Genomic DNA, 26059 nt, shown 5'->3' with positions numbered 1-26059 from the left:
CTGTGTTTTAAAATGGACTAATTTTTTTAAAAAATTGGGATTGTGTATGGCAAGGCAGAAGACGTACTACTTCATAGGAAAATGGTTCTTCTCCATTCTTTAAGCCATCGAATTTTAAATAAGTGTTTGTTGAGGAGAATAACAATGGCATCAAATTGTGGTGTTTTAAAATTTTTCTTTGTTATGTAAGGAGGCAAAGGTGTTTTTTTTTTCCTAGTTTGCAGTTGAAAAAAGAAAGATTTCCTTTCCTATGCACTGATAGGTGAAAATCAACCCTAGAGTTACGTAGCTTACAATACTGCATTCTAACCACTGTATCAGAATGGCTCTATAGATCTTCTTCTATTTTCCCACAACAACAATCCTGTGCGGTAGATTGGGCCGAGAGAGAGTGCCTGGCTCCAGATCACCCAGACAGTGATTTTTTTAAAATATACTTTCATTAAAAATAAATAATCAGAAATAAACAAATCAGAATTCCCATGAAGATTTGGTCTGTTCAACTAGTTAAATTTACTCTTTTCAAACACATTCAAGATAGTCTCTCCATATATTTCCTTCATTTCCAGATTAATTTCTCTGTGTTGAATTCTAAGGTCAGGAGAAAAGCAATTTATTGTTTTCTCTGGATTAAATTGATATAGCATTTATCATGGCTTGCAAAATGTTTCAGTAGGCTTTCTTCATTCTCTATATCTGAATAAGCTTCCTCTTTGTTCTTCACTCATTTCTCCATAATTTCGTCCATCTGCAATTATAAATCAAATCATTTTGATTTTGTTCAGGTCCTTGTGCGTGCCTGTGTGCCTGTGTGTATTTATTTATTTATTTGAAAACAGAAGTATATGAGTCCCTAAAGTCTTTCTCTGTTTTCCTTTCCAGCTTCATTTGGCCTTGGGTTAATTATCTGAATTTACAAACAAAATAAGAACATAAAGTTAATTAAGAAAGGACTGGTTGCATTGTGATTACTAGTGATATAAGCAAGCTTGAAGGGTATATTTAACATACTTCATTTCTTCACTCAGATTCTATTCATAAAATCATGAGGCTGGAAGAATAAGATTTTTAGTTCAATCCACAGTTTGGTTCAGGAATCCAAATTCAAGCATCATCAAGTCAGTAGTTCAAATCATAACTGACCACAGTTTCCAATAATATATATCTATTACATAGGTTGATTAAAGCATCCTAAAAAGCAGATCACAGCATGTTATTGTTTTATACTCTGACCATTCTTTATGACAGATAAGTCCCTGCTGTCAAAATCCCAAAAAAATTTTCTAGAGATAAACTGCTAAATTTTATTTTTTAAAAAATGGGTATTAAGCAGGACTGTGTGTCCCAAAATATGCTGATGCATTTGTTAGAACGTAACCCAAGTAATTCCAATTTTAATTAATTTTGCTGAACTCATCTAGCACCTTAATACTATAACAACTGCAGGTATTTCAACTGTGATATCATGCCAGGTTTTCTCAGATTTCCAAAAAACTAAACAACATGAAAAAGTTGTCATTTTATGACATTTGTGGCATTCTAAGAAAAGTGTTGTTTTACTGATGATTTTGGATTTACAAAATCTGAATAAAACCATAGAATGCTATCTTCATGGCTGCTTATATTTTATGGAAGTTCTTCTTTAGAGTAGCCTCCAGTGAATTTCAAGGACACTATGTTTCTGATAAACATTCTTTGTAATTTAAAACTGTGAAAAGTTTTTCTGGAAATGAAATTTTGAGCCAATTTTGAACCTCTCATAAGGGAAAAAGAGAGGAAGCCAAATTTCCTAGTCTAGGGATCCTCTTATCCTAAATACACAATCCTCCACCATATAACATAGCAATTTACAAAGATATTTGAGTTTTTGTAGTTCCCTATTACAAAATGCAAGATTAGGAAAAACATTGGGATCATTCTACTTTCATCTGAGGATGAGAGGACAAGGTGATTTGAATGAATTTCTACAGGAACATTTTTCAATAATTTTTCGCTAGTGCCATTAATCAATGACAGTGGTACAGCTCCTTCCTTTCTTCTAAGCTCTGATGCTGTTCTTTCTTTTTCTCTATATCTGTTTGTCTATCTCTACAGTTGCTAGAGATCTATCTAGATATCTATCTATATCTATCTCTATCTCTATCTATCTATCTATCTATCTATCTATCTATCTACCTACCTACCTACCTACCTTATCTCTCTCTCTCTGTCTGTCTGTCTGTCTGTTTGTCTGTCTGTCTGTCTATCTATCTATCTATCCATCATCTTCAGGTAGTACTCAATTTACAAGAGTTCATTTAGTGACTGTTCGAATTGACAACAGCATTGGAAAAAGTAATTTATGACCATTGTTCACACTCATGACCATTGTAATATTCCCAGGGTCATGTGATCAAAATTCAGATGCTTGGCAACTGACTCATATTTATGATCATCTTTTATAACCTTCTGGCAAACAAAGTCAATGGGGCAACTACATTCACTTAACAATCATACTACTGCCTTAACAGCTGCAATGATTCATCTGACAAATGTGGCAAGAAAGGTTGTAAAATGGGGCAAAACTCACTTAACAAATGTCTCACTTAGCAACATAAATTTTGGGCTCAAGTGTGGTCATAAGTTGAGGACTGCCTGTTTTTATTTGCTACATTTCTGAATTGCTCATCTCCTTCATTGAGGGATTCTTTCTCTACAGATAACAGCAGTAATAGTATTAAAAGCATAATCATCATTTTGCATTCTCTTTAGTGCCAAGGAAGGAAGGAAGGAAGGAAGGAAGGAAGGAAGGAAGGAAATTAGTAATGAAAAACAAATGCAATGTGTACATATGCTACAAACAGGACTTTCACCTTCTTCCAGCCAAGCTCTGGGGAATTGTTCTGTCCTTAATGCCTGACTGAGAAAGTACTCAATGCTAATAGCTCTGCACTTCAGCTAGAAAAACATGTTTCAGCTGAGTGAGCCTTATTAAAAAATACACTTTTAAATCGAAGGGATAAAAGGTTGGTGAACTCAGGAATTTTTTGTAAGCTGCCAAAATGAAGACAAGCTGGAAAAGCTTTTGGCTTCTGTCATTCTCATCCATTATTTATATACAGAAGGTGGGAAATGAGTTGTGGTTTTTAACAATGCAAGAATTGTTAAAAGATGCAGTGATGGGAATTCACTCTTGTTAATAACTGTTCCCCTCTCTACTGTCATCTTTATTTTTTGTCACACTTATGCTACTTTTTTTTTATTCAGAGAACAAAGAATGGTAAACATAGGATTTTTCTCTAATAGCAATTCTTTATCACTTTGAGACATTACACGTTATCCAGTATTAGTGAGGGTGCATCAGTAATAGAGATTCTCCTCAGTCCAATCTTCTGTATAATTGTACATTGCATTGTCTCTGTAATGAGAATATATGCCTTCATAGTCTATACTACCAATGTAACTAACGAATTACAGGGTTCAAAAATGGGGAAAGAAGCCCAATTACTGGAGGTATAAAGGGTTTTGTATTCAAAGTATAAAGGGATTCTTGAACACTTAAAAACTTCCACTACATGTGGAAGTCACTGTCTATTTTTGAAACCATTAGGAATAAACATCTATATATGAATGAACCTTCACAGATAACATCAATTCCATGGATAAAATTTCCATACTGCTTAGACATAATGCTGTCAGCTATCATCAGATATCAAAGGGAGAGGGGGGAGATGGCTTTTCTTGCATTATTTTGTTTTTATATGATTAAAGTGGAAAAGCAGTCTGTTTGCCAATAAATGTTTTTTTTAATCAACAATGCTTTAGTGTAAATTATATCAATGATAATAGAGACAATTCAAAGACCAAAGTCAGGAAGCTAAGATGAAAACAGGAATCAATGCAACGGATTTCATGGCAATTTAGACATGTTATAGAATGCTTTTAAAATTAGTAAAAATTAGCATTCTTGTTAGAAGTATTTTTAAGTATTCAAGAGAGAGACAGAGACTGAGAAGTAGAAAAAGAGAGAAAGAAGACAATATTTAAATTATCTACAAGTTAAAGAAGCAATTCAGACTAAGTAGCGGTTATTGGAATGGAGGAAGGAAAAGTCATAGAAGAAAAGAAGTACCTAATGAAGGATAAAAACAAAATGTGTTATCAAAATACCAAATATTACCAAAACTATAGCTATATTTCCTGGTGTCCTGGGATTCACATATTTAATCCAATTCACTATATTTCATATTATCCAGGCAGATGAGTAGATAAATGATACCCAATGACAAACTGACAATATCCATAATCACTGTAAAATGCCTGTATTTTTATCACCTCTATCTTTCAGAGGAAACTGAAAATAATGCTATGACTCAGGTCATCAGTTGATTTCATGGCAAAGGTGAAGTTTAATCAGGAACTATGTCTCTCATACTCAGAGTAGAGTTGAGTGTGGGAGAAAAATAATTTAATGACAAAAAAAAGAAGAAAGAAAGCATTGCTGATGGGGAGGAGGGGTGGGGAGGGATAATTCTTTTTTCATGAGTTAAGTTCTACTTCTGACATTCGTGAGTTTCTTCTAATTTTGAAGGAATATACTTCTAGCAAAAACGAAACCCTTTCTGGTTTGGAATTACATCATAGTAAAACATATTTTGCATAGAATAGATAACAGATTCAGTTGCTGGCTTCTCTCTTCCTCTCTCTCTTTTGTATCAGGTAATTTTAAAGACCAAAACTGGAAAACTGTTATCAGCCAAGACTAAATCATGATGAGCTAAATGCACAATAATATTTTTCAGTTTCCCCTGTGATGAAAACAAGTTTTAATCTATCTGTGTGTGTGTATCAATGTGTTTCTGAATATTTGATATTTGCCGTAATTTTTTATTGCATTGCACTACTCTTCATTTTAGGACATTATTTTGCTACCCTAAGAGAAAGATATTGTTATGCAGCATTAGTTTGAAGCAGACTGTGAACTTGACAGGGCCTTTCCTTCTTGGTTTGGGAATTTTATACCATCAGTTGCCAAAACATAAGATTTTCTTGACATCCATGGTGCTACTAGTGATTTTGACTTTCTAGGCACAAATTTAGTACTTCACATTTACCTTGATGTTCAAGAGTTTTTGGTAACCTGACTCAGGAATTTAAACAGAATGGAATTAACTATATTACTTATATTTCTTGATAGAGTTAGGGGACCAATTATAGTGACATTCACTATGTAAAAATTCACTTCCCAGCTATGACGGCTCTTCAGACATTAGAAATCAGAATAGGAAACAGAATGAGAAAGAAACATTAGATTTAAGAGTACAGTTGTGTACTCTTGTGTTGTTTACAGACATATAAAACATTTTTTGACAAATCTACTCTGACGACACTAGCACATAGAAAAAAAAGTCATTGTGATTCAGAATTGATTATTTCTACATAATTGTCAGCACATTCATTCATTATAATTATAATTATTCTGTATAATTACAGTGCAGCTTCTTTCCCCCTTTCCTATAGATGTTTGGAAAAGTGATCCTAGGCATCAAATTTTCTGATGTTGTTTTCTTTTCAAAAAAGAAACAACGAATATTCTTTTATAGATTTCTGATATAGTTCAAGTGATAGTTTTTTTTAAAAAATGGGAAATAATGAACTAACAGATGTTTCATATTTCATATATATTTCACTCTAATAGCATAAGTAACATTTTAATGGGATCACATTTTGCATACATCCATCTGCAAAGTGCAGAAAAAGTAAGAAATAATTATGGAAATTAAAGGCAGAAGAGACCTCATGTTTTGGCACACTCACTTTTTAACTAACCAATTTCTACTGTATTATAATTGCTCAGTGTTGTTATGCCTCACCTAGAGGCTGTGCATTTACATCCAGTCCCCCCTACAGTTTCCAGGCAATCAGAAAAAGCATTGGTAGAATTGCCTAGTTGTCTTGAAATCAAGATGCATAACTGGATATCATCCACATATTGATGAAATCTGACCCAATTTATGGATAAACAGACTCAGCAGTCTTATGTAGACATCAAACAGGTGGTGTTTATAGTATAGAGCCCTGATGTATCCTACATCCTAAAGACCTCAGATTTGACTCTCTCCTGTGAAGTCCAACTGGACCCAACCACAGAGTAAGAGGAAGAACCATTACAGTACCATGCCTTCCAGTCTGGATGGGCCAGAAGGATAACATGGTCAGTGACACTGAAAGCATTTGAGAGGCCAAGAAGAACCATAATTGTTACACTACCTCCTTCCAAGTTTACAGAAAACCATCAAGATCTTCTGCATCTCATTTACTACCTTACTAATGCTGTCTCAGTATGGATTGAAATCTTACTGATTGGGGTCCAGATAACCAGTTTCTTTCAGAGCTCTCTGTAATCACCCCCCATTGCCACATCTTTACAACCTTCCCTGAAGAGAAAGATTACTATACTGTAACTCCTTCTATACATTCCTGAAACACTTTATAACATAATTATTTTCTCTCTGTTCAATATAATGGCCACATAATCTTCCTTACATTTGTTTTCCAGCCATTCCATTGATATATTAATCTAATTTCTAATTGCCTTTCTTTCTCTTCTTGAAATCGTTCTACTTTCAGATTAATTTATTTCATTTCTTTCCTTTTATTCATGGATATGCTGGATCTGGGATCTAAAACATGATCTGCCTTACATTCAGAACCTTTCAGTATCTTTTTCTCATCAATTCTCTCATAAATAAATCACTGAAATACTTATAAGGTAAATTGTCCGTTTCTATATTTTCTGCTTTTTCTTTCTTTCTATCTATCTAATCAACTCAGTTATGATTTTCAGTTCATTCCTTTTCTCAAACACAATACACGAATATATGTAAGTTTGTATTTCAACAAACTTTTTATATTCCCCAAACATTTACCATTCTCCTTCATTTCAGGATGCCTAAATCAACCAATTACTTTCTTTATAGTCTCTTGTCTCAGTCCCACCTGCTGTCTATATCCTAACAGTTAAAATAGTCCATGCAGTACACTAACATCCTGGAGGATATGTTGAATTGTATAATGAAAATAAAGCAAAGCAAAAACAAATGATTAAGTTTAGTAAATTCTGCAATTTTAAAATTGTTCACCAAAAATGCTTTTTCATGTTTTCAGTCTTGCTGAGAACAACTATACTTTAGCAATAAAGAAATGCAAACCTGTAATAAAATTATTGAGGTGTACTGTATCAAAGTAAAGTTGCAAAACCCAAAGGCCCAATTCTTAACATTTTCTGCTCACATGAAAAAACATATTATTCAATAAAGTTTGAAATGAGAGCTGCAGTTATTCTTTTCATGATGTAAAATTATTATTAAAAAATAACTATCTGGTCATAAAGTTATGGTTTTAAGCCTACAAGATTTATTCAATTTCCTTTTTGAGTTCTGACTTTCAAGGACAGCCTTGCATATTAGATGTTTTTTCCTTTTCCTTATTATTATCTCTAAGGCATTCTTTCCTATATGAGATCATGGGGGAAAAGCCATGCTAGGTGATACATAAATTTACATATCAAATCAAAACCTTTTTATGGCCTGTAGGCCAGAAAGCACAACAATAAAACACATATAATCTTAATTAGTAATCAAGTTATAAAACACACACTTGTAGTAACTATAACACAAATTGGAGTAGCATTTTTTTTTTTTTTGGTTAAATGTCTACATAGGGTTGCCAAGTCTGCTTCCAAAAAATAGCGGACAAGCGGGGGGGGAGGGTTAAGTAGTAAAAAAATAAAAAAAATTACAATTAAATTATATATTTTCTTACAAACAATTTACAGTAGGCCATCGTATTTGTTCTGTCGGTTTCGCTGTTGGTAATCCATGCAAAAGTAGCTTCCCAGTCTTTGGTATATTTGCACACTCCTCTCTTTCGTTTTAAAGAATTTGAAATCTCGCCGCTGTCACTCTCATCACTCGACGCCATTTTAGGTCAGTCAACACAAGCTACAATACATTTTAAAAATGTGAACTGTACATAATTTTATAATGTATTTTTATTTTAATCTCATCATTAATTTTTTCGGAGAATCGAGTTCAATGGATATTCGATCTTTGTCTCATTCTAACTTATGAAAAAAAAGACAAAACACGACTCTCCTATCCTTATTCTCTTAGACTGTACAGCTTTAGATTACGTACCATTTCATCATAAAGCTTTTGAATAAAAAAAATGTCCACTATTTTGGGAAAAAAATAGTGAACATAATGTGAAAAAAGCGGACTGTCCACTCAAATAGTGGACACCTGGCAACTCTATAATGGGAAGGATGAACAAAATCAAGCAGGAATTCCACAGAACTATCTTCACGTGGACATCACCGCTTCTGGAAATGGATGTTTTATACTGTTTCCACAGAACTGCAGAAGATAGAGCATCCAACTTGGCTGAGGTGACAAAATTTCAGTATTAGAACTGAAGAGAGATGAGAGAACATGCCCATTTTAGAAGAATCCATAAACTGTTGAGTTTGATACTAGTCTTAAACTGGTTTGAAAATCAATATCCCAAATGTGTTGTTTAAGATGGTTACTGGCATTTTCAAGCCCTAATGGATAGAGAGTTTCCAAAAAAGAAACAGCCTAAGGACTGGAGTTTGCTATTAGCTTTTGTTAGTCAAGTTGATTTAAAATTGTCTCTGACTGTTGAAGCCATATCCACAGGAGGAAAAAAAAATCAGAACCAGAAATTAAGGAGACAGACCCAGGCTCTGGCACTCACAGAAACCATATTTGTCTCTAACTGTAAAACAGCATTCTTCATGCATCTTGGAGCTGTAAGTATTGATCTTATAAATTTGGACTGGACAGCTTTAAGAATATTAAACTTTATAAAAATGCAAATTGAAAAAACACTAATAAGCTGAGAGATGACCTTAACAAGAAAAACCTTGCAAGCTGCAGGAATAAAATGTGTCATCTATGAACAGAAGAATCTTAAGAGAGTCACAGAGACACATTGGCCCACATCTCTTGCCTGATAAAAGAAATGCATGCTGCAAGATAAAGAGCTTAGAAATGCACCCCCAGATGTTTATATGTTCATGCCTCTCTATAGGGTCTCATTAATTTGCCATTTAGCACTGTAGTTTTCTGATAGTTCAATACAAGTTGTTCTGCAAAAGGAAGCCAATGTCCTTCTCATTCTCCCCTAGGGGACATAACAAAATTACTACATTGTCTGCACATAGCAAGGTTGGAATCACACAATTTACCAATATTAAAGACTGATGATCAGAACGAAAGCATGAATTATTGAATTGATGTACAAGTTAAAAAGTAAGAGGTAGATCAAGGATGAAATCCAGCAGATTCTGACAGGTTCTGGAAAACCCGTAGCAGAAATTTTAAGCAGTTCGGAGAACCGGTAGCGGAAATTTTGAGTAGTTCAGAGAACCGGCAAATACCACCTCTGGCTGGCCCCAGAGTGGGGTGGGATTGAAGATTTTCCAATATCCTTATTTATTTATTTATTTATTTGTTTGTTTGTTTGTTTGTTTGTTTGTTTCCATTTCTATACTGCCCTTCTCCAAATAGGACTCAGGGCGGTGAACAGCCAAAGTAAAAAACAGAGCATACAAAATTTAAAAACAGTATTAAAATAATTAAATATTTTGGCTGTAAATTAAAACAACCCAATTTAAAATCAATTTAAAATTTAACTCAAGCCAGCCCAGCTAGTTGAAATAAATAGGTTTTCAGGGCCCGTCGAAAAATCCAGAGGTCTGTTATTGTACGTAACTCTGGGGGAAGGTTGTTCCAGAGGGTGGGCGCCGTCACAGAGAAGGCTCTCCCCCTGGGGGTCGCCAGCCGACATTGTCTGGCAGACGGCACCCTGAGGAGGCCCACTCTGTGCGAGCGTACTGGCCGGTGGGAGGCTATTGGTGGCAGAAGGCGGTCTCGTAAGTACCCCGGCCCTAAGCCATGGAGCGCTTTAAAGGTGGTCACCAACACCTTGAAGCGCACCCGGAAGACCACCGGGAGCCAGTGCAGCTCGCGCAGGAGAGGTGTCACATGGGAGTGCCTCGTCACCCCCATAATCCCCCGCGCGGCCGCGTTCTGAACCAGCTGGAGCCTCCGGGTGCACCCCAGAGGGAGCCCCTCCAAGAGTGGGGAGGGAATGGGGATTTTGCAGTATCCTTCCCCTGTAGTGGGGTGGGAATGGAGATTTTGCAATATCCTTCCCCCAGTGGGAAGGGAATGGAGATTTTGCAGTATCCTTCCCCTGCCATGCCCACCAAACCATGCCCACCAAGTCACATCACACCCACCAAGCCACGCCGACAGAACCGGTAGTAAAAACATTTGGATTTCACCACTGGGATAGATAGACTATATCCTTGAGTTACCCATCTTTTAATGGAAATGGCTACAGAAAGGTACCCCTGAAGGGAACAACTCACTCTCAATGAGCTGTTACAATAAAGTCTCTGGATAACAAGGAGCAATCTTTTATCCATTGAGAGTTCCTGAAGTCTGAGCCATAGCCTTTCCTTTAGAATCTGATCAAAAACATTTGAAATCCACAAAGGATACAGAAAGGGTACCTTTGGGCATGAAATGTATTTTTCAGCTAAATGGTGCAATGTGACAGTGGTCTAAAATTCCACAGTCTCCTCTAAATCCCAGCTGTCCTCAATAACAACATTTTCACTTTGAACTCAGTCCAACCATTTTAAATAAAGATACTTTGCATATAGTTTGCATGTTGTATTAAGCAAGCTAATTGGTCTATAGTTGCCAGGGTTAAATCTATTTCCTATATACTTATAAAGAGAAATAAACTATGACATCATTACTTTAGGATGGAAATGTACTGTACTATTAATATGAGTAAAAAAAGAGCAGCCAGCAGTGGGAGTCATCAGTCTTTACTTTCTTTTAGCAACTCTGGAGGGATGGAATCACCTCCAGAAGCTTTCCCAGATTTCAGTTGTAAATGAAACTCTTAGCTTTAGCTCTAGACACAGATGGCCACTTGGGAGAAGTCACCTCTGGGTGGGAAACCACCACTGGATTAGTTAATAGTACTGGATTGAAAATGTTCTGAAAGTAACTCTCCCAAATATCTGCAAGCATTTGGCAGATGAGACATAAATAACAATCCATAGGAGAGAAGTTAATAGGCACCAGAATCAAGCAGGATTCTTAATCTTAGCCGCTGCAATTAGAATATTAATCTCCCTCCAGTCCTCTTCCAAAGCTTGTTCTTTCTTAGCTTTTACAAATGCTTTATAAAAACTTCTTATGCTCCCTGAGTGACTGAAAAGAACCTAATGAGTTGTCAGATAAAAAAGTGTATATTGGAGTAAGAAGACCCCCCTTTTTTAAATAACAATCTGTATCAAACTAAGATTTACCTTCCTTCATTTTGTTGTCCCAGCCCAAGACTGGATTCATTACTTGGTGTGCTCTTGCTGAAAATTGAACACATTGAGGTGATGATTGTAAATGAAGTTTATTATGCAGAAAAAAAGAACACAAGTATCTCTCAAAGCCTGTGTAGCCCATCAGTGCTTACTTAGGGGTTTTATACAGTAGTTACCACAGGTTACACATGTTTGATGTCATACACTCACAAAACCTTTTTGTTGTGTCTTATCGTCAACGTCTCAGCATTTCCATCTATGCATAATGCAATATTCAGCAAATCTATTTCTAATTTGTACGTAAGTTAACCACAAAGTTTTACATATTCCATAACAATTCTACTAAACTTATTTCAGCAATCCATATTTAGCAATACTTTCTGTAAATCTTTCTTATGGGTGCCTTATGCCTTGTTCCATAATTCACTTACATTTTTGCAAACTAAGCACTATGCTTTGTCTTAAAAGCTAAAGCTTTATTGAACTTTTATTAGGAATTTGGGCCTACTCTATCACCTTCCTTCCTCTATTTTATTTGCTTACATATGATTTGCTAAACAGATATCAGTATTCCAACCTGCATTATTCCAACTCATTGTAGGAAGAATTGTACTACTTTGTGTGATTAGTCAGGAGTGCAGGCTGTTTCGATTTTCATTTCATTGTTCTTCCATGGCAGTGGTTTTCTTACATTATCAGAGAGGTGTGAAATAGTTGTAAGAATTGGGAACCACAATAATCACCTATCTCTATTTCCAGGGAGGTATTTATAGCTCTGGAAATTATTGCTTAAAATATTGCATTTTTATGTTGCTATTCAACATATACTGTAACAGTACCATTGTTCTGTTATTTTTGGAAGTAGAATAATAACTGTAACTTACTAGGTTGACCAAACAATATGAATTCCAAATGATTGAATACTATGGAGGAAGATTATTGTTGTAGTACTGTTTGCCATTGCTATGCTAATCTTGTTTCAGTTGCTCAGAAGTTCACCTTTTGAAAATCAAAAGCACAGCAACTTTAGGGTCACAGTGTATATATAAAGGGAGAATTGACTACTTTTTCCACATGGTGTAAATTTGTTTTGTTGAATTCCAACTTTACAGTATAAGTCAATGCTTTATGCAATCCTTCATATAACTAAGAGAGTGGAACTTAAACAAGTTGTTTATACCACATTTAAAAATCCCTGGAGAAATGCAAACTGCACTTGAACGTCTCATAAAAAAGGAAGGAGAAACTTTAGCAAAATTAGTTTATATCTGGAATTCTAATTGTAATTTCAAAGAAATTAAAAAAGCGCAACCTGTCCCCCCCCTTTTTTTTTGTCTATACTAGTTCTACTCTAGTAGCATAACAAGGAACACAAAAAGCACAATTTTGCAAGTAGAGAAATATTAACCATATTCCTGCTCAATCAATCAATCAATTTATTACAATTTATTTATTATTGATTGATTGGCTATTCCTGCTCACAGATAACCAAAACTCTGATAGAGATAGCTGTAAACTGGAGGAATTTTCTCTCTCCTTTTTAAACATCCTTACTTCTGCAAAATGGCAAGGCAGATTGGTAGAAGTCCACGGAGGTTGTGAGTGCTAAAACTATAATTACAAGGAGTCTGAAAGAAAAACACAAAGGCCACAGGACTGCAGATTAATTTATGGTGGGATGTGTATAGAGAAATAGTGTCAATCCCCTTAAGCACCACTCTCTCAAATTTAAACAGGAAATGAAAAGGATTAATTTCCTAAGTAGAGTCAGGAACTAGAGTCTTCTAGGATTTATTCAGCAGGTATTATTATTTGCCATTCATTGTTCGTTCGTCCTGGCCAAGGAGATCCCAATGAGTCAATTTGCTTCCTTGTAAGATGCTCCTTTCAGACATGGAGGAACAACCAGTGAGGCATCTAAGGTAAACCAACTTCCTACACTGAGGGACCTTTAGAATATTCTATTACAGTTCACAGAGCAGAGCTTTTCCCCCTTTTAATTTCATTCTCTTACTGTATTTCATTACCAATCTCTATATCTTTCTTCTATGACTTTGCCTAAATATTTATAATTCAAGCCAGCAGCTGCTACTAACAAAAGTAGCAAAAGCTATCAAGACTTCTGCAAAACAGAGGAGAAGCCTAGTGTTGCAGTTGCATGCATGGAACAGAGTTGTGTTTCTATAGCTTTATTTCCTATGCACTGTGGATCTTTCCAATTACTAATCAGCAAGGAAATGGTATAACCTCAGCAGTCCATCTACAGTAACTATAGCAAAGAAATATCTTTAAATGTCTGGATAAAGTTATTTCCATAACAATACACATTCAGACATTTTGTTTTGGCAGGCAAATATATGTAGAAAGCATTCATTCTAAGAACCGAAAGAATGCCGAAAGAATAATGAAAAAACTAAAAGAATAATGAAAAAATTCATTATTTTTCCCCAATTTATTTGAGAGGCTTTGAAAATGTATGCAACAATTCAAATCACAATGGAGTTATAAATAACTTAAATGAGAGTTTTATTAATTGTTTTCAATGATGGTGATGATGATGATGATGATGTTACAAAGCTAGACATGACCAAGTTGCTAAACTAATCCACTGGTCATTATGTAAAAAATATGACTTACCTGTATCTGAAAAGTCATGGGAACACAAAGTGGAAAAAGTTGTCAAAAATGAGAAGGTGAAGATCTTGTAGAACTTTCAAATACAGATGGATCATCATTTAGAACATAACACACCAGATATCACAGTTGTCGAAAACCGAAGCGTACAGTTTATTGATATCGCTGTACCAGGAGACGCCAGAGTTGAAGAAAAAGAACTAGAAAAAATCATGAAATATCACGACCTGGCCATCGAAACTACACCATTATGGATGAAACATGTGACAGTGATACCCATTGTCATCGGGGTACTTAGCACCATGTCCAAGAATTTTACAAAATACATCAAGAAAGTACAGTTTCCTACAATAACACCAGCAAAACTGCAAAAAAAACCCTGCACTACCCGGAATATCATACATTTTAAAAAGATACTTGGTCGATACCTAGGATGCTGGCAGGAACCGTATCAACCATCAGTGCCAGTCAATAATATTTGTGATACATTTTTAAATGTTCAGTTGACTGAGTTTCATGTTTAATGAATAAAAGTATAATAATGCAATCCCACAACTGGAACATACTTGGTATTGACAAAAACCGCCATCTGTCAATTGCAAAAGTGCTTGTGAAGGATAAAATGCCAAATCCAGTCTAAAGATCTGGCTGATTGTGCGGCAAATCTTAATAATAACAGTTTAATTTATATGCTGCCTGAATCCCAAGCACTCTGGGTGGTTGACATTGGGTTACAAAATTGTTCCACTTATTTTGATAGTATTCAGTTTGGTTGATTGGGGACATTTTATTGTCTTTTTTGGGCAGGAGTCAATTTTTTATTTTTTTTATTTTTATTAGTCATATTTCTATGCCACCCACTCTCTGAGGAGTTTGGGCAGCTTACACCAAAGACAGTCTACTAAATAGCATATTGCCCCCTAACAATCTGGGTCCTCATTTTACCCATATCGGAAGGATGAAAGGCTGAGTCAACCTTGAGCCGGTGAGATTTGATCCGCTGATCTGCTGAACTAGCAGTCAGCTGAAGTAGCTGCAGTACTTCACTCTAACCACTGCGCCACCTCGATTATGAGCCAATCTTGAGATTCTGTAATAGGAGCTGTGTTACTTTCCATTAAATTGGAGAACCCAAACCTGCTGCCCATCATAACTATCAGTTAGCTGATTGCATGATATAGTAGTTATAGTTCTTAAATAATAATGGAAGTCATGTAATGATCACTATTCTTGCTGTACTGTAACTCATAGTCTAAACTTCTATTTACTATCTGTAGACCTCTAAATTATTCCCTTGGTGTTGTTGTTCATTGATCACTGGAAATGAAAATGGCAAGAAAAGCAGCAGAGCATGCTTTGCAACATTTTTAACATTTATGGATTTCTTGGAATGACTAGATCATCAACATATCACTACTCTTTTGGTTAGAATGGTCTATTAAGATGTATATTAGCAATCTTCTCAATGATTTAACATTATTGGAAATGCTACTCTTTGTATATTTTTTCCTTCATTAGTAACAGATAACAAAGAAGAGACTTAAACACATACAAGTTGGATATTTTTTATGATCTCAATCTTGATTCATTTATTTTTTTTAAAAAAATATGACTGTGATTGTTTGATGATGTGCCATTAAGTTATTTTCAGCTATCAGGGTAGTATCATCAACATAGTGCAGGTTATTGATGTTTCTTCCTCCAGTTTTAAAATCATGCTAATCTTTCAATACAGTTTCCCTTAAAATATATTCACCCTTCCAATCCAGCTTCCCTTAATATATATTCAGCATATATGTTAAATAAAGCAGGGAAGAAAATACAGCTTTGTCATACTTTACCACCTTGGAGTCGGTCCATTTTGTCAAGTTTAGTCCATACTGTACTTGTATATTAGTTTCTCATGAGGACAATGAGATGTTCTGGGATATCCATTTTTCGGAGCACTTTCCACAGCTTGGTGTGGTCAACACAGTCAAAGGCTTTTCCATAACTGATGAGGCATACATTGACTTTTTTGTGTACTTTTGGCTTTCTTGATTATCCAGTGTGAATCAGTAATAATGTCTTGTGTTCATCATTTTTATTTTACTAAAGCCAGCTTGAACATATGGTCTCTCTTTTTTCTTACAGGCTTAACCTGCATTGGATGATTCTAAGAATCATTTTCCTAACATGTGAAATTAAGGATATTGTAGGATAGTTTGCACACTGTGTTACCTCTCTCTCTCTATTCTGGAACGTAGTTGAATTCTTTCAATTGGTTGGCCATTGTGTTGCTTTCCGTATTTTCTATCATAGCTTGTTTAGAACCTTGGCTGGTTCTTTTTTACTTCAGTAGGCACCATCATTTCCTGTAACCTTCTGACTTGATAATTAATGGAGGGCTGATCGAACTTCATCTTCTAGTACTAGAGGTCTAAGTAGGTAAGGGATATCTTCTAAGATATGTTGGATGCTGACATATCTACCGTATAATGCTTCAACATACTCCTTCCATTTTGCTTTAAATTGGATATTATCTGTCCATTGGAATTGTTTAGCATACCAATTCAAGGTTGGAGCCTCCTTCTGAGTTCAGTTTTACTTCAGTTGTGATTATGTTGAGCTCTAAACTCTTGACAAGTGTTTTCTATTAAGGAAAGGCATCAGTACCAAAGAACTTTCTCTATATCTTTTGATGATGTATCTATAGGAAATGCTATAGCACAAACTTGGAGGGATTTTTTTTTTTGACATACTATTACAAAGGAGATGGTAATTTGAAAATATAGCTATGAGCTTTTAACATTATAGTTTGTTACTTAGTTTTATTTTTAAAGAAATAACAATTTGGCCTGCTTATGATAATATAGGAGAATTCAGAAAAGGGGACAATAAAGACATTTGATGTTTTGAAGTATTTTCAAGACAAAATAGTAGTATCATGGGGTAGATTTAATTGGAACCCTCTTTCTTTCTCTCTTATTACAATCTTGCAAAACTCCCCAGCTGCTTTTGAGGGCTTTTTTTCTAGATGAATTAGCATCAGGAGACATTAGGATCCAGTTTTGGGAAAGAGATAAATACCCTTTCAGGCTTTCTATAGACTTGTTTGTTTTCCTTTATTATTTTTATAAATAATTCAAGGTAGCAAATATACCTAATACTTATTCCTCTTCCTCCTAATTACCTTTAGTTTATGACTACTATTTAAGTTTTGGCAAATCAGCCTAAAAGTAATTTATACGTTTAAATTAGCCAAATTTGATCTCCCTGTATAGAGTTATTAAATGACCCTTAACATTACAGATCTACAATATTTGCAAAATAGCATTAAAATGATGCACATTGATATATACCAGCTATTGAATTTATTCCTTTTTAAAACAAAAATTGGCTAAGTCAGAAGATAGTGCAAATGAAATTGTTTCTCCAGAAATACACAAATCTGATCAGTTTTCCTTTTCCCTCTCATTAATATTCAATCAAAAATATTTTGTTTTGAATGTCAATTCAATTGGAAATTAATCACTTTCTTTGTAATGGAAATGTCAGAATAGCCACACTGGAAATCTCATCCAGGAATAAAATCAGTTTCACCTCCACAGTTACTAGATGTTTGGCATTCCAACCTGTACACACACTTATGGTGGAGCAAATCATAACTAATACATGGGTATCAATTTTGCAATAATGTCCCAGTCATTCAGCATCGACAGGAATCAAAAAGAAAAAAATTAAGTATGTTAATATGAATATGAGAACATTTCTGGAAACGTCTGAAAAAAACACCACTCTTGGATTTTTATTGCCTTAATAAAAATCCTATCAGAATAAATTGACCCTTAACCAGAAATTATCCTAACTATAAATAGGCAGAATTCAAAGTCATACAGGTAAAGGTCTGCTTCTTTAAGGGGGTTTTAGTTTTGTAAATTTAATTTAATTTAATTTAATTAATTAAATGTATATGCCGCCCCTCTCTGAAGACTCAGGGCGGCTCACAATACATTTTAAAAAATAATTAAAAAACATTAAAAAATTAAAAACATTAAAAACTCATTCATGCCATTCATGGCCGGATCTCACCAGATCACAAGAAAGGCCCCAGGCCTGCCGGAAAAGCCAGGTCTTCACTGCTTTTCGGAAGGCCAATAGGGTGGGGATGGTCCGGACCTCAGGAGGTAACTGATTCCAGAGAGCTGGGGCAGCCACAGAGAAGGCCCTCCCCTGCGGGCCCACCAGCTGGCATTGTTTAGCTGACGTAAACCCCAATATGGCCCAAGTGTTGCATTAATAACAATTCTACAGTTACTGTACATATTCAGTGTAAGTACCTATAAGAAAGACACTTGTACCCTGTTGGTAATCAATCTTCATACTACCTTTGTTGCCCATAGTATAGTGATTATAGGATAATTAATGACAACAGACCAGCATTTTCTCAGAAGCTAGGGGAAAAAATGCTGCTATTCTTTGAGGTATGAAGTCAGGAGCCCTCTGTCTCCCTTTGTTCATATCAACCCAGTGAGATTTAGTTTTCTGGTGTTTTGAAGAATAATTTTGCTTTCTTTTGAAACTTTTCAACAGTAATTTATGCTTATGATGCTGTTTTCTAAGGGAGTATAACTCATAATCCTTTTCTACAATGGATTTCTGTGATGTTTCAAGATCACAGCACTTCTTAGTTCCACTTGCTACACATATGCAGTAAACTGCTTAGGCTTCTTATATTTTTTTCAGAGTAGAAATATCCTCTCATTTCTAAAATAATAGTGGTTTTCAGAAGACTGCTAAGCATAACTAATGTAATTTACTTTGCTTAATGTCAAACATGAACCCATACTACAACAGAAGTACTCTAAATGTCAACACAAATCAATTTTGCAAATGTCAGTCCGACATTAATGAAAATCCAGCTCTCTTGTGAAAGATGCTTTCCTAATTCTTAATGTATGTTACAGCAGTTTACATCATAACCATTTTATACCACAGGAAATATTTGCAGCTACATTCTGATTAGAATGTTGTTTCTGATACATTCAGATAAATCATTTACAAGACTACAGATCTTAATGACAGAAAAAATGGCAAAAACATGTAGTAGATTCATAATACACAATTGCAAAAAGAAACTGTATATTGTTTTACATAAAAGTTGTCAAATTCAAAGAAATACTGAGGTTGTAAATATAGGAATAAAAACCATAAAATAAAATAAAATACAAATTCATGCTCCAAAGCTATTCTATCCTATCAGTGAAGACTAGTTAGGAAGATTCCAATCCTTTGACACTTTATTTGCTAATTTTAAGAATTTCTAAAGTTGTTTTAAAAGTTTTAATTAAAAACAGATTACAGAGAGACTAATTGATTATTTGTTATTAAGTCAGAGTTGACTCATAGCAACTACATAGACAAATTTTCCCCATAACCTTAGCTTTCAGGTCTTTCAAATTTCTCTATCCCCCATCTTGCCTGTTTGACTCTGGGTGTGTAACAAATAAAATCATATAAAAGCCATCATTATGACAAAGTTAAAAAGAACACTTGATAAAGTTATGTTAGAGGGAGTGCTGTCAATCCACCAACCATTGCCTTGGTTATATTCTATTCTTAGACACCATGTCACATGGCAGAACCAGGTCTTGAGACTTTTCTAGAAGGCCAAAAGAGTGATGTACCCATTGCTTCTGTAACTGAGTACATCCACATTGCTACTGTTCTGCTTGCTACTATTATTCATTTTCCTTCCCTCCTATCAGCATTAGAACCTTCTGCAGAGAGATAGATCTTTGGGTCCAGAGTAGGATAATTTCAATCTGGTCATTTGTGTCTCAAATGAGAACTCTTGATTGATATGATTGATGACCCATAGGTTTGTTTTCTTCATGTCCACAGTATTTGTGCTGGGTCTTTCTCAGCACAAATGTTCAAAAGCCTCCATACTCTTCCTATCCTGCTTCTTTCAATCCAACTTTTGGTTTTGCTTTCATACGGTGTCACAGGAAATACTGTGACTTGCACAGCTGAGTTCCTTATATTTATAGACACATCACATTCTCTTTTCTAAGGTGTTCATGCTAGTCTGTGCATATTTTTTACTGCTTGTTCCTTTACTGTTGATGGTTGATCCTAAAAGGAAGGAACCATGTACCACTTTGGTATATTTATTCTCAACCTTAATAGCACTAGCAATAGCACTTAGACGTATATATCGCTTCATAGTGCTTTTTACAGCCCTCTCTAAGCAGTTTACAGAGTAAGCATATTGCACCCAACAATCTGAGTCCTCATTTTGCCCACCTCGGAAGGATGGAAGCTGAGTCAACTTTGAGCCTGGTAAGATTTGAACTGCCGAACTGCAGCTAGCAATCAGCTGAAGTAGCCTGTACTACTGCACTCTAACTACTGCCCCATCTCGGCTCTTAAGGCTGGTTGTTCTACTGATTCTCATTAGTTTGATCTTTATATTTAATATGGCAAAATTAATTAGATTAGAGAAAGATCTACAGAAATATTAGTGATTAGAAACCCCTTATGAATGGTTTGCTGAAAAAAAAAAGAATTAAAAATAAATGTATAACTCAGAGTTGTCAAACTCAATTTCATTGAGGGCTACATCAGGATTGTGTTTGACCTCGGGGGGCTGGATGGGTGTAGCCAGGGTGAGCATGGTCAGCTTAATGTTACTAGTGTCGGGGGGGGGCAGTGAAAACAGGCTCCCGATCTCTGTTTTTGGCTGCAATGGCTCCTACAACCCTCTGATAGCAAAAATGGAGCTTGGGAGGGCCACACGCAGCCCTTGTGAGCTCCCTTTTCAGCTGTGATGGCCTCCTGCAACCCTCTGCCAGGAAAAAACAGAGCTTGGGAGGGCCACACACAGCCCTCCCAAGCTCCATTTTTGCTGGCAGAGGCACAGCAGGTTGGTCCTTCTCTGTTTCCAGGGTGGCCCCGTGGGCCAGATCCAAGCATCCCATGGGCTGGATCTGGCCCCCGGGCTCGTGTTGGACACTCCCAATATAACTCAAGAAGATTGGAAGCCTTTATAATCTTTCTCCTCCTTTTCCTTTCTTTTCCCTTTGTTTTTCTTTTTTTTATTTCTTTTTCTATTTTTTTTCCTCACTACTCACTATTTTTTCATATTTTTATTTCCTCTTATGACTTTTATTTTGTTAATTTTTTAAAAATAAAAACTATGTAAAAAAGACATGCTAAAGGTTTAACCATCTAAAATTATTTTAATAGTTATAGTGAATAATAGAGTGAATAATTTTGTACCCATGTCTTCATATTTAAATCTGTTACTTTATTCCTTATACTGTATGCATGTGTTTTCTAATAATATTATTAGAATATTGAATTATTATTAGAATAATAATATTCAAAGGTTGTCTCACAAGTCTTATGCTTAATTTTACTATTTTTAATGTTATAAAACCTTTTGAATAAACTACTGGCACTTATGTCCCTTTAGGGTAGTTTCTAACTTAACTGTACTCTTAATGATTTTTCTTTGTTATATTAGAGCAGTTTGTTTTAATTTTTACTTTTCTACTGCACTTATTCTTTTTGAGATGGAAAGAAGTGGGAAGAGAACAGAACATCTTACTGCTTAACATTTCTCCTTGGGGAAGAAAAGGGAAGGTGTCATGGTATAATTCAAGATAACTAGGGAGGGAAAAGTTGGACTTCAAAAAAGGCAGATTTTAATGAATCCAGATGAAAGATGTGCAGCCAACTATGGCTGAAAATCCTAAATAATAAATAACACAAAGTAGTATAAAGATCCTGAAAAATATGATACCAGGATCATAGGTTCAACCAATTCTGTTGAGAAGGAAAGACAGTAAAAGCTTTAAGAGACCTGTTCAGATGAATACTTAGTTTTCACTGACAAGCTGTGAAGGGTTTTGTTTTTTAAAAAATGTATGGGGAATGCAAGTGGGACTAATAACTAAGGAAGAATACAGACTGATAGTTCAAACTCTAAGAGTGGAGTCAGGAAGTCTACCACTCATAGCAGATGAGGTTGGCAAGAAATGCAAAATATAATAAGGAGGTTTGGGAATAGGCCCAAGGTAAAATAAGAATCAAGGGGATGCTAATCTGAAACACAGAGAAATAATAACCAGGAAGAGAGACAAGGCAGGACTTCCACTAAATCTGTTTTATTTTTTTCACACAAAACATGGTTGAGCAAAGGGAGAGAGAGAGAGATGTATCCCAGAAATGATAAAAGGTTTCATAGAATTCATTTTGCTGCCTTTAATGCATTTAAGTTTCCAGGTTCAGACAAATTATATCTCAGGGTTTTGAATGAACCAATAGAGCTATTGATTATTCAGCATTCCTATAGTAGAATGAGGGCAAATATCAATCTACAAATATCTTGTAAGCAATATTTAATAAATATCAAACATGGAAGTGGAGCAAGCTGGTTCTGAGTTGAAATTAAAATAAAGATAAATTTAATATTGAGATGATTTCCTGATGCAAACTACTGTTAATTTATTGCATAATCTGCCTAGAATGCTTTTTGCTTTCTCCTTTCTAGAAGACACTTGAATGGTTTAGTGCAATCTTGCTGCATCACGTTGCCATCACATGATATTTCATGACGTTTTTCCCATTCGCAGAGCTGGGGTGGGCGTGGTCTGCACGTGACAGGCCGCCACTTTGACACCCTTGTTTTAGTGGATCCAACACTGAGTAGTGGGTTAAATTAGATCACTTGTAAAATCTCTTCTAATTCACTATTTGATTCTGCTTTTTGCCCCAGGAAATCTTGAACAATTAATAAATTTATTTGAAAATATCCTTCAGTGTTAAAGTTTCTCTTCTTAGGCACATCCATAAAGTATGAATAGAACTAGTTTATGCAGATATGTTAAATGTTTCCATTAGAAATCCATCTCTCTTCATATTTAAGGAAAGTAAAGCATTGAACAATATTTTTATGGTGTTGTTGGGTTTTGTTTTTGTTTTTTTTTGGCTTTGTTGACAAAACTAGTACTGTGGCACAAACCCAAAAAGCTACATTCATCTGAATCCAAATGCACTGTGCATCCCTTGATTATTACAGTCATTTGAGCATGAGATGCTACCTGAAAAAAATGGCCTTTCCTTATTTTCTTATGTGCTTCATATCCTTTTCATTCTTTGCTAAACTAGGCTCATTGGGAATTCAGCCTTCATGAATGCTCAGTTTTGGACTTGCACCAAATTGTGATCCACCAAGCTGAACACAATTCATTAACCATGTATGGAACGCAAAACCATCAGAGGCTCAAGAAATCATCACTTTTTGCTACTTGCCTAGATTTGCAAATGGAAAGGGATGCCAAGTAATTCAAATCTATTCAGAAGCCAGCAACATAAATTTCAGTCATATTCATTATCAAGTAAGCAAGTGCATTATTGCATCCTGAGAAGTTAAAAAAAAAAGTAGATTAGAACTTCATCCATTTTTTCAACTTTCAACAGATGTTTTCTTTATCGTAAACTCCATTTTATATATATCCTAATTGCTAAGTAAGCATCCTAACTGCTCTCAAGATTACAGTCTTGAATCTCAAACAGACAAACTTGCTAAAAAAAATAATAATAAAATGGATTACAAAAGATAGGTAAGTGTCTACGTTAAATATTCTAATGATAATCATACAGGGCACATTCAAAAGTTCTCTATGCATTCTTTTGCAATAAATACTTAATTTTTACCCTTTTTTAATGCAAATATGAGCATTCCACTGTTCTTCTAATTAAAATTTGGCAGGAAACCCCTGAAGAATATTGGCTCCGACTAAGTTTTAGCATGGAATAAAAGAAAGCTGGAATTTTCAGCCTTGACTTCACACAGATATAAATATAGGAAGGGAAAAATACCTTAAAATCAGGAAAAAAAATGAAAATGTAAATCAAAGACACCCTCTTTAATTATGTTATCATTCCCCTACCATCATTTCCTTGGCTACAGGGTGTCTACAGACATCCAAAAGTTTCCCATTTCTGCTATTCCCTACCCTATACAACTAAATTTATAAGGATTTATTCATCTGGTTAAGGTATGCAGCCTGAGCTTCTGACAGTGATTCTGAACTATGAGTTGCTTCCTGACACTGAGATTGTATCTAGTGATGGATTTTATGCATTATAATCAGACCAACTCTTTTTTCCTCCATGCAATAAATCAGAAATTAAAATTTGATTTACTTCTTAGAAATTCCATTGATGACCCTATTTGTGCTAACATGAAGATGGCATCAGCTATATAACAACTTGAATTCTCAGACCACTTGTTCTATATCTCTCCATTTGAAGTAGGAAAGAAACCATTCTCTCTATATATATTATTTAGAAAGAGCATTTAAAGTTATTTTATTTCCATGAAATTCTTTCACAAAACCCATTAAAGTACCACCAGTTTTTGAAAAACAATGAACAATTTAATGCATGACAGCACATCCTAAGATGAGCTACCATGAAAGTAAGAGAAATTGAGGCTTTCATTTTATTACTGCTCTTTTTAATAACAATATACACTTTCAGTACATTTACAACTATTTAATATTAGCATTCATATGCCTGTTTGTGTGGGATTTTTTTAAATATTTCATATTTTTCTTCCCTGCCCATTAGGAAATATTAAAACTAGCATGTTATACTAGACTGTTTATTTTCTTGTGTTTAAGGTTGCACAGTACAATATTTACAAGTGCTATTTAATCTTTAACGAAGTGCCTCAATCTCTCTGTCCCGTCACTGTGCTCAAGGGGAAAAATGGCAGGAAAAGCAGCCTTGTAATATAAACGTATATCCATTTACTAAGAAATATCTCTATAACTTATAGATTTACTTACATGAAGACATGCCATAAAGTTCTGACCATATATTTCCTTAACCCATAGTGGGCAACCAACACATTTCCAATAAACAACACAGTCAGATCCCCTCTGATGGTTAATAGATGTTACAGGCAAGGAACAACAGAAATCAAAATATAAACCCTAAAAATGCCAAAAATAGATTATATATAACAACAGTAGCCAAAAAATTACCTTCCTCTAAACCCAATACTACCATTTTACATCATATGTCTCCTCAGTATGGCCCTTTAACTCTTTTTTTCCCCATTTGAAATGAATTCCTCTTAAGAATTAGCCAATTAAATAGTTTTCAAGAATCATAACAAATATATGATGAAAATCTACTCCAGCAGATTTGTATTTGGCAATTTTTGAAATTGCTATTCTGGAGTGGCCTTTGTCACTGTTCATGACACTTTGGTTTCATAGCATAACAATATCCATGAATATAGCAGTCAGTATTGCTTAATATTCATTGTTACTACGCTGCTTACTCTTCAAAGGTAATTTATTTCACAGCATCTTCCGTGCCAGCATCATACTCAATAAAGTAAGGTTATTGTAAGGCCATTTATTGGTTTTTTTTCTTCCTTTTTTCCATTGTCCCTCAAGAGATTAGCTGCAAAATATGCTGGGACTTGGAGAATCACTGCTAATTAATTACAATAGTTATAAGATTCCTGCTGACTCAGTATGCTGTATCTCCTCAACCCATATTAATTCAGCAATTCAGCAGTTAAACTTTCATTATGCTAATCAGTACCTTGAATATATTAATCAGAACTAAGAGACAACATTCCCCCTACTTTCCCAAATTTCAATCAGGATTTTTTTGTATATTATTTAGTTTGCATATTACAGTAATTACATTAGTAATTACATATTACTCCAGAAAAAGGTGAGAAAAACTGTGCTAGATTAGTCTCAAGATCTATATCGCTTAAAATTTCATGTCACATATTTTATATAGTAGATGCAGCCAAGAATTAACAAGGAATACATGAAAGGAATGGTTCTTTTTTCCACTATGGCAAATAAGCAGAAGAAAATGAAGCAAACAGCACATACTCTGTTTTTGGAATTACTTTTTGATATTTTCATTAACCAGGCTTAATAAGCAGTAAGAGAATATTCTAAATAAAAGTAGAGGCAGATTTAAATTTCTATAAAT

The 26059-nt window shown here is 34.9% G+C and overlaps 1 protein-coding gene and 1 long non-coding RNA gene across 5 annotated transcripts in view; one reads left to right on the top strand and one right to left on the bottom strand.

Annotated features, from left to right (window-relative positions):
- CDH18 (cadherin 18) overlaps positions 1 to 26059 on the top strand; it is a 656995-nt gene that overhangs the window by 74183 nt on the left and 556753 nt on the right. The window lies entirely within an intron of this gene.
- The window catches only part of LOC117662475 (uncharacterized), a 44657-nt gene continuing 19087 nt past the window's right edge, over positions 490 to 26059 (bottom strand). For 2 of the 3 annotated variants that reach the window (XR_009622480.2, XR_015733254.1), the window contains exons 2-6: positions 14042 to 14238; positions 12289 to 12403; positions 11396 to 11452; positions 7804 to 7982; positions 490 to 907 (exon numbers count right to left, since the gene is read on the bottom strand). This is a non-coding gene — a long non-coding RNA (uncharacterized LOC117662475). The remainder of the gene's footprint in view (positions 908 to 7803; positions 7983 to 11395; positions 11453 to 12288; positions 12404 to 14041; positions 14239 to 26059) is intronic. The other variant, XR_009622481.2, reaches the window with a different exon arrangement.

This window comes from Pantherophis guttatus, chromosome 3, assembly GCF_059756535.1.
Source record: "Pantherophis guttatus breed Tessera chromosome 3, ASM5975653v1, whole genome shotgun sequence".
In the NCBI taxonomy this organism is placed as follows: Eukaryota; Metazoa; Chordata; class Lepidosauria; order Squamata; family Colubridae; genus Pantherophis; species Pantherophis guttatus.
This window is presented reverse-complemented; position numbering and strand designations above follow the sequence as displayed.